The sequence below is a fragment of the Dermacentor albipictus genome, unplaced genomic scaffold, assembly GCF_038994185.2.
Source record: "Dermacentor albipictus isolate Rhodes 1998 colony unplaced genomic scaffold, USDA_Dalb.pri_finalv2 scaffold_35, whole genome shotgun sequence".
Classification (NCBI taxonomy): domain Eukaryota; kingdom Metazoa; phylum Arthropoda; class Arachnida; order Ixodida; family Ixodidae; genus Dermacentor; species Dermacentor albipictus.
Window position 1 is genome coordinate 1,610,586 of NW_027225589.1, and position 10,792 is coordinate 1,621,377.

The window sequence follows — 10,792 nt, forward strand, 5'->3', positions numbered from 1 at the left end:
GCCTGCCTGCCTGCCTGCCTGCCTGCCTGCCTGCCTGCCTGCCTGCCTGCCTGCCTGCCTGCCTGCCTGCCTGCCTGCCTGCCTGCCTGCCTGCCTGCCTGCCTGCCTGCCTGCCTGCCTGCCTGCCTGCCTGCCTGCCTGCCTGCCTGCCTGCCTGCCTGCCTGCCTGCCTGCCTGCCTGCCTGCCTGCCTGCCTGCCTGCCTGCCTGCCTGCCTGCCTGCCTGCCTGCCTGCCTGCCTGCCTGCCTGCCTGCCTGCCTGCCTGCCTGCCTGCCTGCCTGCCTGCCTGCCTGCCTGCCTGCCTGCCTGCCTGCCTGCCTGCCTGCCTGCCTGCCTGCCTGCCTGCCTGCCTGCCTGCCTGCCTGCCTGCCTGCCTGCCTGCCTGCCTGCCTGCCTGCCTGCCTGCCTGCCTGCCTGCCTGCCTGCCTGCCTGCCTGCCTGCCTGCCTGCCTGCCTGCCTGCCTGCCTGCCTGCCTGCCTGCCTGCCTGCCTGCCTGCCTGCCTGCCTGCCTGCCTGCCTGCCTGCCTGCCTGCCTGCCTGCCTGCCTGCCTGCCTGCCTGCCTGCCTGCCTGCCTGCCTGCCTGCCTGCCTGCCTGCCTGCCTGCCTGCCTGCCTGCCTGCCTGCCTGCCTGCCTGCCTGCCTGCCTGCCTGCCTGCCTGCCTGCCTGCCTGCCTGCCTGCCTGCCTGCCTGCCTGCCTGCCTGCCTGCCTGCCTGCCTGCCTGCCTGCCTGCCTGCCTGCCTGCCTGCCTGCCTGCCTGCCTGCCTGCCTGCCTGCCTGCCTGCCTGCCTGCCTGCCTGCCTGCCTGCCTGCCTGCCTGCCTGCCTGCCTGCCTGCCTGCCTGCCTGCCTGCCTGCCTGCCTGCCTGCCTGCCTGCCTGCCTGCCTGCCTGCCTGCCTGCCTGCCTGCCTGCCTGCCTGCCTGCCTGCCTGCCTGCCTGCCTGCCTGCCTGCCTGCCTGCCTGCCTGCCTGCCTGCCTGCCTGCCTGCCTGCCTGCCTGCCTGCCTGCCTGCCTGCCTGCCTGCCTGCCTGCCTGCCTGCCTGCCTGCCTGCCTGCCTGCCTGCCTGCCTGCCTGCCTGCCTGCCTGCCTGCCTGCCTGCCTGCCTGCCTGCCTGCCTGCCTGCCTGCCTGCCTGCCTGCCTGCCTGCCTGCCTGCCTGCCTGCCTGCCTGCCTGCCTGCCTGCCTGCCTGCCTGCCTGCCTGCCTGCCTGCCTGCCTGCCTGCCTGCCTGCCTGCCTGCCTGCCTGCCTGCCTGCCTGCCTGCCTGCCTGCCTGCCTGCCTGCCTGCCTGCCTGCCTGCCTGCCTGCCTGCCTGCCTGCCTGCCTGCCTGCCTGCCTGCCTGCCTGCCTGCCTGCCTGCCTGCCTGCCTGCCTGCCTGCCTGCCTGCCTGCCTGCCTGCCTGCCTGCCTGCCTGCCTGCCTGCCTGCCTGCCTGCCTGCCTGCCTGCCTGCCTGCCTGCCTGCCTGCCTGCCTGCCTGCCTGCCTGCCTGCCTGCCTGCCTGCCTGCCTGCCTGCCTGCCTGCCTGCCTGCCTGCCTGCCTGCCTGCCTGCCTGCCTGCCTGCCTGCCTGCCTGCCTGCCTGCCTGCCTGCCTGCCTGCCTGCCTGCCTGCCTGCCTGCCTGCCTGCCTGCCTGCCTGCCTGCCTGCCTGCCTGCCTGCCTGCCTGCCTGCCTGCCTGCCTGCCTGCCTGCCTGCCTGCCTGCCTGCCTGCCTGCCTGCCTGCCTGCCTGCCTGCCTGCCTGCCTGCCTGCCTGCCTGCCTGCCTGCCTGCCTGCCTGCCTGCCTGCCTGCCTGCCTGCCTGCCTGCCTGCCTGCCTGCCTGCCTGCCTGCCTGCCTGCCTGCCTGCCTGCCTGCCTGCCTGCCTGCCTGCCTGCCTGCCTGCCTGCCTGCCTGCCTGCCTGCCTGCCTGCCTGCCTGCCTGCCTGCCTGCCTGCCTGCCTGCCTGCCTGCCTGCCTGCCTGCCTGCCTGCCTGCCTGCCTGCCTGCCTGCCTGCCTGCCTGCCTGCCTGCCTGCCTGCCTGCCTGCCTGCCTGCCTGCCTGCCTGCCTGCCTGCCTGCCTGCCTGCCTGCCTGCCTGCCTGCCTGCCTGCCTGCCTGCCTGCCTGCCTGCCTGCCTGCCTGCCTGCCTGCCTGCCTGCCTGCCTGCCTGCCTGCCTGCCTGCCTGCCTGCCTGCCTGCCTGCCTGCCTGCCTGCCTGCCTGCCTGCCTGCCTGCCTGCCTGCCTGCCTGCCTGCCTGCCTGCCTGCCTGCCTGCCTGCCTGCCTGCCTGCCTGCCTGCCTGCCTGCCTGCCTGCCTGCCTGCCTGCCTGCCTGCCTGCCTGCCTGCCTGCCTGCCTGCCTGCCTGCCTGCCTGCCTGCCTGCCTGCCTGCCTGCCTGCCTGCCTGCCTGCCTGCCTGCCTGCCTGCCTGCCTGCCTGCCTGCCTGCCTGCCTGCCTGCCTGCCTGCCTGCCTGCCTGCCTGCCTGCCTGCCTGCCTGCCTGCCTGCCTGCCTGCCTGCCTGCCTGCCTGCCTGCCTGCCTGCCTGCCTGCCTGCCTGCCTGCCTGCCTGCCTGCCTGCCTGCCTGCCTGCCTGCCTGCCTGCCTGCCTGCCTGCCTGCCTGCCTGCCTGCCTGCCTGCCTGCCTGCCTGCCTGCCTGCCTGCCTGCCTGCCTGCCTGCCTGCCTGCCTGCCTGCCTGCCTGCCTGCCTGCCTGCCTGCCTGCCTGCCTGCCTGCCTGCCTGCCTGCCTGCCTGCCTGCCTGCCTGCCTGCCTGCCTGCCTGCCTGCCTGCCTGCCTGCCTGCCTGCCTGCCTGCCTGCCTGCCTGCCTGCCTGCCTGCCTGCCTGCCTGCCTGCCTGCCTGCCTGCCTGCCTGCCTGCCTGCCTGCCTGCCTGCCTGCCTGCCTGCCTGCCTGCCTGCCTGCCTGCCTGCCTGCCTGCCTGCCTGCCTGCCTGCCTGCCTGCCTGCCTGCCTGCCTGCCTGCCTGCCTGCCTGCCTGCCTGCCTGCCTGCCTGCCTGCCTGCCTGCCTGCCTGCCTGCCTGCCTGCCTGCCTGCCTGCCTGCCTGCCTGCCTGCCTGCCTGCCTGCCTGCCTGCCTGCCTGCCTGCCTGCCTGCCTGCCTGCCTGCCTGCCTGCCTGCCTGCCTGCCTGCCTGCCTGCCTGCCTGCCTGCCTGCCTGCCTGCCTGCCTGCCTGCCTGCCTGCCTGCCTGCCTGCCTGCCTGCCTGCCTGCCTGCCTGCCTGCCTGCCTGCCTGCCTGCCTGCCTGCCTGCCTGCCTGCCTGCCTGCCTGCCTGCCTGCCTGCCTGCCTGCCTGCCTGCCTGCCTGCCTGCCTGCCTGCCTGCCTGCCTGCCTGCCTGCCTGCCTGCCTGCCTGCCTGCCTGCCTGCCTGCCTGCCTGCCTGCCTGCCTGCCTGCCTGCCTGCCTGCCTGCCTGCCTGCCTGCCTGCCTGCCTGCCTGCCTGCCTGCCTGCCTGCCTGCCTGCCTGCCTGCCTGCCTGCCTGCCTGCCTGCCTGCCTGCCTGCCTGCCTGCCTGCCTGCCTGCCTGCCTGCCTGCCTGCCTGCCTGCCTGCCTGCCTGCCTGCCTGCCTGCCTGCCTGCCTGCCTGCCTGCCTGCCTGCCTGCCTGCCTGCCTGCCTGCCTGCCTGCCTGCCTGCCTGCCTGCCTGCCTGCCTGCCTGCCTGCCTGCCTGCCTGCCTGCCTGCCTGCCTGCCTGCCTGCCTGCCTGCCTGCCTGCCTGCCTGCCTGCCTGCCTGCCTGCCTGCCTGCCTGCCTGCCTGCCTGCCTGCCTGCCTGCCTGCCTGCCTGCCTGCCTGCCTGCCTGCCTGCCTGCCTGCCTGCCTGCCTGCCTGCCTGCCTGCCTGCCTGCCTGCCTGCCTGCCTGCCTGCCTGCCTGCCTGCCTGCCTGCCTGCCTGCCTGCCTGCCTGCCTGCCTGCCTGCCTGCCTGCCTGCCTGCCTGCCTGCCTGCCTGCCTGCCTGCCTGCCTGCCTGCCTGCCTGCCTGCCTGCCTGCCTGCCTGCCTGCCTGCCTGCCTGCCTGCCTGCCTGCCTGCCTGCCTGCCTGCCTGCCTGCCTGCCTGCCTGCCTGCCTGCCTGCCTGCCTGCCTGCCTGCCTGCCTGCCTGCCTGCCTGCCTGCCTGCCTGCCTGCCTGCCTGCCTGCCTGCCTGCCTGCCTGCCTGCCTGCCTGCCTGCCTGCCTGCCTGCCTGCCTGCCTGCCTGCCTGCCTGCCTGCCTGCCTGCCTGCCTGCCTGCCTGCCTGCCTGCCTGCCTGCCTGCCTGCCTGCCTGCCTGCCTGCCTGCCTGCCTGCCTGCCTGCCTGCCTGCCTGCCTGCCTGCCTGCCTGCCTGCCTGCCTGCCTGCCTGCCTGCCTGCCTGCCTGCCTGCCTGCCTGCCTGCCTGCCTGCCTGCCTGCCTGCCTGCCTGCCTGCCTGCCTGCCTGCCTGCCTGCCTGCCTGCCTGCCTGCCTGCCTGCCTGCCTGCCTGCCTGCCTGCCTGCCTGCCTGCCTGCCTGCCTGCCTGCCTGCCTGCCTGCCTGCCTGCCTGCCTGCCTGCCTGCCTGCCTGCCTGCCTGCCTGCCTGCCTGCCTGCCTGCCTGCCTGCCTGCCTGCCTGCCTGCCTGCCTGCCTGCCTGCCTGCCTGCCTGCCTGCCTGCCTGCCTGCCTGCCTGCCTGCCTGCCTGCCTGCCTGCCTGCCTGCCTGCCTGCCTGCCTGCCTGCCTGCCTGCCTGCCTGCCTGCCTGCCTGCCTGCCTGCCTGCCTGCCTGCCTGCCTGCCTGCCTGCCTGCCTGCCTGCCTGCCTGCCTGCCTGCCTGCCTGCCTGCCTGCCTGCCTGCCTGCCTGCCTGCCTGCCTGCCTGCCTGCCTGCCTGCCTGCCTGCCTGCCTGCCTGCCTGCCTGCCTGCCTGCCTGCCTGCCTGCCTGCCTGCCTGCCTGCCTGCCTGCCTGCCTGCCTGCCTGCCTGCCTGCCTGCCTGCCTGCCTGCCTGCCTGCCTGCCTGCCTGCCTGCCTGCCTGCCTGCCTGCCTGCCTGCCTGCCTGCCTGCCTGCCTGCCTGCCTGCCTGCCTGCCTGCCTGCCTGCCTGCCTGCCTGCCTGCCTGCCTGCCTGCCTGCCTGCCTGCCTGCCTGCCTGCCTGCCTGCCTGCCTGCCTGCCTGCCTGCCTGCCTGCCTGCCTGCCTGCCTGCCTGCCTGCCTGCCTGCCTGCCTGCCTGCCTGCCTGCCTGCCTGCCTGCCTGCCTGCCTGCCTGCCTGCCTGCCTGCCTGCCTGCCTGCCTGCCTGCCTGCCTGCCTGCCTGCCTGCCTGCCTGCCTGCCTGCCTGCCTGCCTGCCTGCCTGCCTGCCTGCCTGCCTGCCTGCCTGCCTGCCTGCCTGCCTGCCTGCCTGCCTGCCTGCCTGCCTGCCTGCCTGCCTGCCTGCCTGCCTGCCTGCCTGCCTGCCTGCCTGCCTGCCTGCCTGCCTGCCTGCCTGCCTGCCTGCCTGCCTGCCTGCCTGCCTGCCTGCCTGCCTGCCTGCCTGCCTGCCTGCCTGCCTGCCTGCCTGCCTGCCTGCCTGCCTGCCTGCCTGCCTGCCTGCCTGCCTGCCTGCCTGCCTGCCTGCCTGCCTGCCTGCCTGCCTGCCTGCCTGCCTGCCTGCCTGCCTGCCTGCCTGCCTGCCTGCCTGCCTGCCTGCCTGCCTGCCTGCCTGCCTGCCTGCCTGCCTGCCTGCCTGCCTGCCTGCCTGCCTGCCTGCCTGCCTGCCTGCCTGCCTGCCTGCCTGCCTGCCTGCCTGCCTGCCTGCCTGCCTGCCTGCCTGCCTGCCTGCCTGCCTGCCTGCCTGCCTGCCTGCCTGCCTGCCTGCCTGCCTGCCTGCCTGCCTGCCTGCCTGCCTGCCTGCCTGCCTGCCTGCCTGCCTGCCTGCCTGCCTGCCTGCCTGCCTGCCTGCCTGCCTGCCTGCCTGCCTGCCTGCCTGCCTGCCTGCCTGCCTGCCTGCCTGCCTGCCTGCCTGCCTGCCTGCCTGCCTGCCTGCCTGCCTGCCTGCCTGCCTGCCTGCCTGCCTGCCTGCCTGCCTGCCTGCCTGCCTGCCTGCCTGCCTGCCTGCCTGCCTGCCTGCCTGCCTGCCTGCCTGCCTGCCTGCCTGCCTGCCTGCCTGCCTGCCTGCCTGCCTGCCTGCCTGCCTGCCTGCCTGCCTGCCTGCCTGCCTGCCTGCCTGCCTGCCTGCCTGCCTGCCTGCCTGCCTGCCTGCCTGCCTGCCTGCCTGCCTGCCTGCCTGCCTGCCTGCCTGCCTGCCTGCCTGCCTGCCTGCCTGCCTGCCTGCCTGCCTGCCTGCCTGCCTGCCTGCCTGCCTGCCTGCCTGCCTGCCTGCCTGCCTGCCTGCCTGCCTGCCTGCCTGCCTGCCTGCCTGCCTGCCTGCCTGCCTGCCTGCCTGCCTGCCTGCCTGCCTGCCTGCCTGCCTGCCTGCCTGCCTGCCTGCCTGCCTGCCTGCCTGCCTGCCTGCCTGCCTGCCTGCCTGCCTGCCTGCCTGCCTGCCTGCCTGCCTGCCTGCCTGCCTGCCTGCCTGCCTGCCTGCCTGCCTGCCTGCCTGCCTGCCTGCCTGCCTGCCTGCCTGCCTGCCTGCCTGCCTGCCTGCCTGCCTGCCTGCCTGCCTGCCTGCCTGCCTGCCTGCCTGCCTGCCTGCCTGCCTGCCTGCCTGCCTGCCTGCCTGCCTGCCTGCCTGCCTGCCTGCCTGCCTGCCTGCCTGCCTGCCTGCCTGCCTGCCTGCCTGCCTGCCTGCCTGCCTGCCTGCCTGCCTGCCTGCCTGCCTGCCTGCCTGCCTGCCTGCCTGCCTGCCTGCCTGCCTGCCTGCCTGCCTGCCTGCCTGCCTGCCTGCCTGCCTGCCTGCCTGCCTGCCTGCCTGCCTGCCTGCCTGCCTGCCTGCCTGCCTGCCTGCCTGCCTGCCTGCCTGCCTGCCTGCCTGCCTGCCTGCCTGCCTGCCTGCCTGCCTGCCTGCCTGCCTGCCTGCCTGCCTGCCTGCCTGTACATGCATCCATCCATCCATCCATCCATCCATCTAACGCCGGGCCTGGGCACCATCGTTATTCAAGCTCCCTCATCCGACTCTAGCCTCTGCTTATCACGTACTACCTGTGCCGAGCCAAGTGGCGCGCATAATAAGATCCGGAAACGACAAAAGACGGAGACGTACAAAAGCACAGTTCGCAATAGGGGATCAGAAAATTTGGGCGTGGTAGTTCATAGCGTTTTTTTTCTTTTTTCATTGTTTAACCTTGGTAGAATTTTAGGCAGTATAGTAGCAAGAGCTTGGTGGCGCAACCCACCGCCCCGTTCCAAAGGGGACGCTCAAAACATCCATCCATCCATCCATCCGGATATGTCAACTGCGGAACACCGAATCATGGGTACTTCCGCAAGAACGGTGGTTCAAAAGCAATGTTCCTGCCCTGTGTAAGCCAACCGTCTTCTTGTACTCACAAAGAAGCTCTTGGAAGACCACTGCTTCGTCAAAAAATGCGTCAAGTCGGAGATTGCGTCGTTCAAATGCTTACTTGGGCATCTCGAGGATAGCATACAACTGGGGCACTACTCGAAGTAGAGGAAGGGTAACGTTTTCGCAACGATCGAGCAGCTAGGCGAATCCACGGTCTTTCTGACACTCAGCATGGCCTTCGTGCAAGCTGAGCGCCTTCTCGAAGTCATCGAGTGAATCACAGAGTCGGTCATGATGCACCAGCGCAGGGTAGATGCATAGTCAGCTACCTGCAAAATGCTCCGCATAACTTCATTTCCTATAGTACGTAGAATCTGCATATTTTGTTTCCCAGCAAACTAGTTTCTCTCTTATCTAGCATTCCATCTTATGGCACACTTTGAAGAAACGCAAGATTTCTTCACCTCAAACGCAGTATCGTTCACCAGTCCCTCATTATGAAAAGAATAAGAGAGTAAACAATTTGCGCGGAATGCTTCGTAAAAAGCACATGTCACTTCTATCCCGCACATGTGTGGGATAGATCACAGCGAAATAGAATACGAACTTAGGAACAACAGTGATTGACCTTCAGAAAGCTGAAATTGGTTCTTACCTTTATTACGCAACACAAACCCATTATTGCGCAATTACTAACAAATTGCCCATTGGCAGTAATTGAGGCCATATCGCTGAATTGAAATGAACTAGAACGACGACAGGAGGTGCGCTATATTTTGCTATATAGCGCACGTCGGATCGTCTTGTCCGTGTAAATTAATTACTGCGATCTCAGTGACTGCAACCAACCAACTCGTTCAAAAAACTTGTACTGCTGGATCATCATCATCATCATCAACCTGGTTACGACCACTGCAGGGCAAAGGCCTCTCCCATACTTCTCCAACTACACCGGTCATGTACTAATTGTGGCCATGTTGTCCCTGCAAACTTCATAATCTCATCCACTCACCTAACTTTCTGCCGCCCCCTGCTACGCTTCCCTTCCCTTGGAATCCAGTCCGTAACCCTTAATGACCATCGGTTATCTTCCCTCCTCATTACATGTCCTGCCCATGCCCATTTCTTTTTCTTGCTGTCACCTAAGATGTCGTTAACTCTTGTTTGTTCCCTCACCCAATCTGCTCTTTTTTTATCCCTTAACGTTACACCCATCATTCTTCTTTCCATAGCTCGTTGCATTGTCCTCAATTTAAGTAGAAGCCTTTTCGTAAGCCTCCAGGTTTTTGCCCCTTACGTGAGTACCGCTGGATGCCCATGTACAAATACATTCAGGATGCTGCATGATGAATAATTTACGCAAGTACGATCTCTACTAAGTACTTTTGGTTGAAGCGATATGCTCTTAATTCTTTTCGTTACTCTTCAGTCGCCTTGAGTACGCTGAAAATGTTGAAGCTTAAGAAAGCAGATGTCTAAGGGTAATTTATTTGGGATTCATAATCCTACAGGAAGCGAGCACATCACATAAATATCTGCGGAGATATGTGTGCCCAGCTCTTTACCCTCCGTTCTATTACGCCACTGTGACAGCCCTATATTATTCTTGACATTGCCGGCCGTATAGATGGTTAAGCTATAGAGGTATTCTACGTGTGTAATAGAATGCGCAGTGTTCAAATGGGTGGGAGGCCGGTGGAAGAAGCTCATGTGCTAATTGATTTCCACATCATTGATGACCTTGAAGCTTAATTTCTGATGTCAGTGAAACTGCACATTGAACACGCCATTGCAATTATTTGACGTTATAATGTCTATGACAGGGAGGCCAACGTGGCTACAGAATCGAAGATCAAAGTCTCACAATATTGGAGCACTAGGAGTGACCTATGGAAAGCGTTTAGTGATAGGTGGCATACGTGTCAAGTTTCTACGAAATGTCTTGACAAACTTGCTCATTAAAGGGTGACGAACTAGAGCCGCACTTGAATGTAAGGGAGCACTGAGCCAGGAAGGGGGGAGGGGGGTGGAAGGTTGAGCGCGATTTGAAACATACATCGGAATTCTGTCTCTGGCAATGACGCAGTGCTCAGACAGTTTTTCTTTCCGTGCGTATCAACCGTTAATTAAAAGCAGTTGTATTACGCTGCATGTTTTCAATGTAAGCACTGTCGTTTTGTTTATGTCGCGCACATGACTTCCACTTCCATGTTTTAAGCGATGACATTGCACAACAACAATAATGCCGCCTGAATTACATGTCAAGTATGAAAATACGATGCACCCGACGCTAACATACTCGAAGAGACATAGACAAGTGCTTAGGTTTGAGGACAGGAGCCAGTGGTCGACCTCTATATTCCTCGGAAAGAAAGAATTAATTTTCTTCCCTTCTAAAGCACGACACGACACGCTACAATATGTGGAGTGTTCGGCGAATAAAGTTATCTTCATTGCGCCGACACATCGCACGCATCTCACGCAGCAAATGCGATATACGAGGATTACAACCATCGCCACGGTATGTGTTACGCAGGTCGTGAGCTTCGACCTGCTGTCAGAAGGACCTGTGCTGTGTTTGTTTCGAAGGACGGGCGGACAAAACGACGCCCTTGCAATCACAGCTCACGACGTCAACGTGACTATGCACCTGAGGTTTGTCACACGATCCACAGACGAGAACGCCGAGACAGACTCGCGAATCCTGGACCAGATTGACGAGCCCGTGGCGACGACTCTGCGCACCGGACGTGTCACTGTGAACACCGGTGGCGCTTCGGGTGATGGGCTGAATGTAACGACGGGTCTGCTTCGACACCTGGCCCTTGTGTCCATTCAAGACTCCTGGGAAGAACAGTTTGTTTCAAAATTTGTCAGAGTGCTACGATACACTTAGTGGCGTATTCTTTGAACGGAAATCAGTGCTTATACTGTGTCTAGAAAGTACAAGAAGTCAGAAATGCACCTGACGCTCGGTTGCAGATCGGGCCGTTTCAGCGTGGTTGGGAAGCTCCAATAAAATTTTTTCGTCCTAGTTTAGGCATCAGAGAGCCGTAGATGATCAAAATGTATCTTCCTCATTTTCTTGCCCCGATTGAGCTTCATTTAAATGTAGAATGTTTGAATAAATATTCTGTTATATATGGTGTCCATGTTGCGGCCACTTGGCACTTTGTCGCATGCCTCTCATGTTTATTAAATCACTGTCTCGTATTCACCTGCGCCAGAGTTCAAAGACGATAGATTGAAATGAACGTTGTCGTGCTTCCACGTTGCGCCTATGAAAAATTACTGAAATATTACTTTAACCACCAAAAGGAAACATTTTTATATATTCCAGTATTTTCATAATATGTGATCCTCATTGTCAATGTACTTCCTATCGTAAGGAATGAAATTCAGCTGTTTGATT

At 64.4% G+C, this 10,792-nt stretch overlaps 1 protein-coding gene across 4 annotated transcripts in view; it reads left to right on the forward strand.

Annotated features, from left to right (window-relative positions):
• The window catches only part of LOC135897223 (ipis-1-like), a 68,991-nt gene extending 58,576 nt beyond the window's left edge, over window positions 1-10,415 (forward strand). For all 4 annotated transcript variants that reach the window (XM_070529903.1, XM_070529904.1, XM_070529905.1 and 1 more), the window contains one exon: window positions 9,917-10,415. The gene's annotated coding sequence lies outside the window, so the exon portion shown is untranslated. The remainder of the gene's footprint in view (window positions 1-9,916) is intronic.
• Window positions 10,416-10,792: the final 377 nt, after the last annotated feature.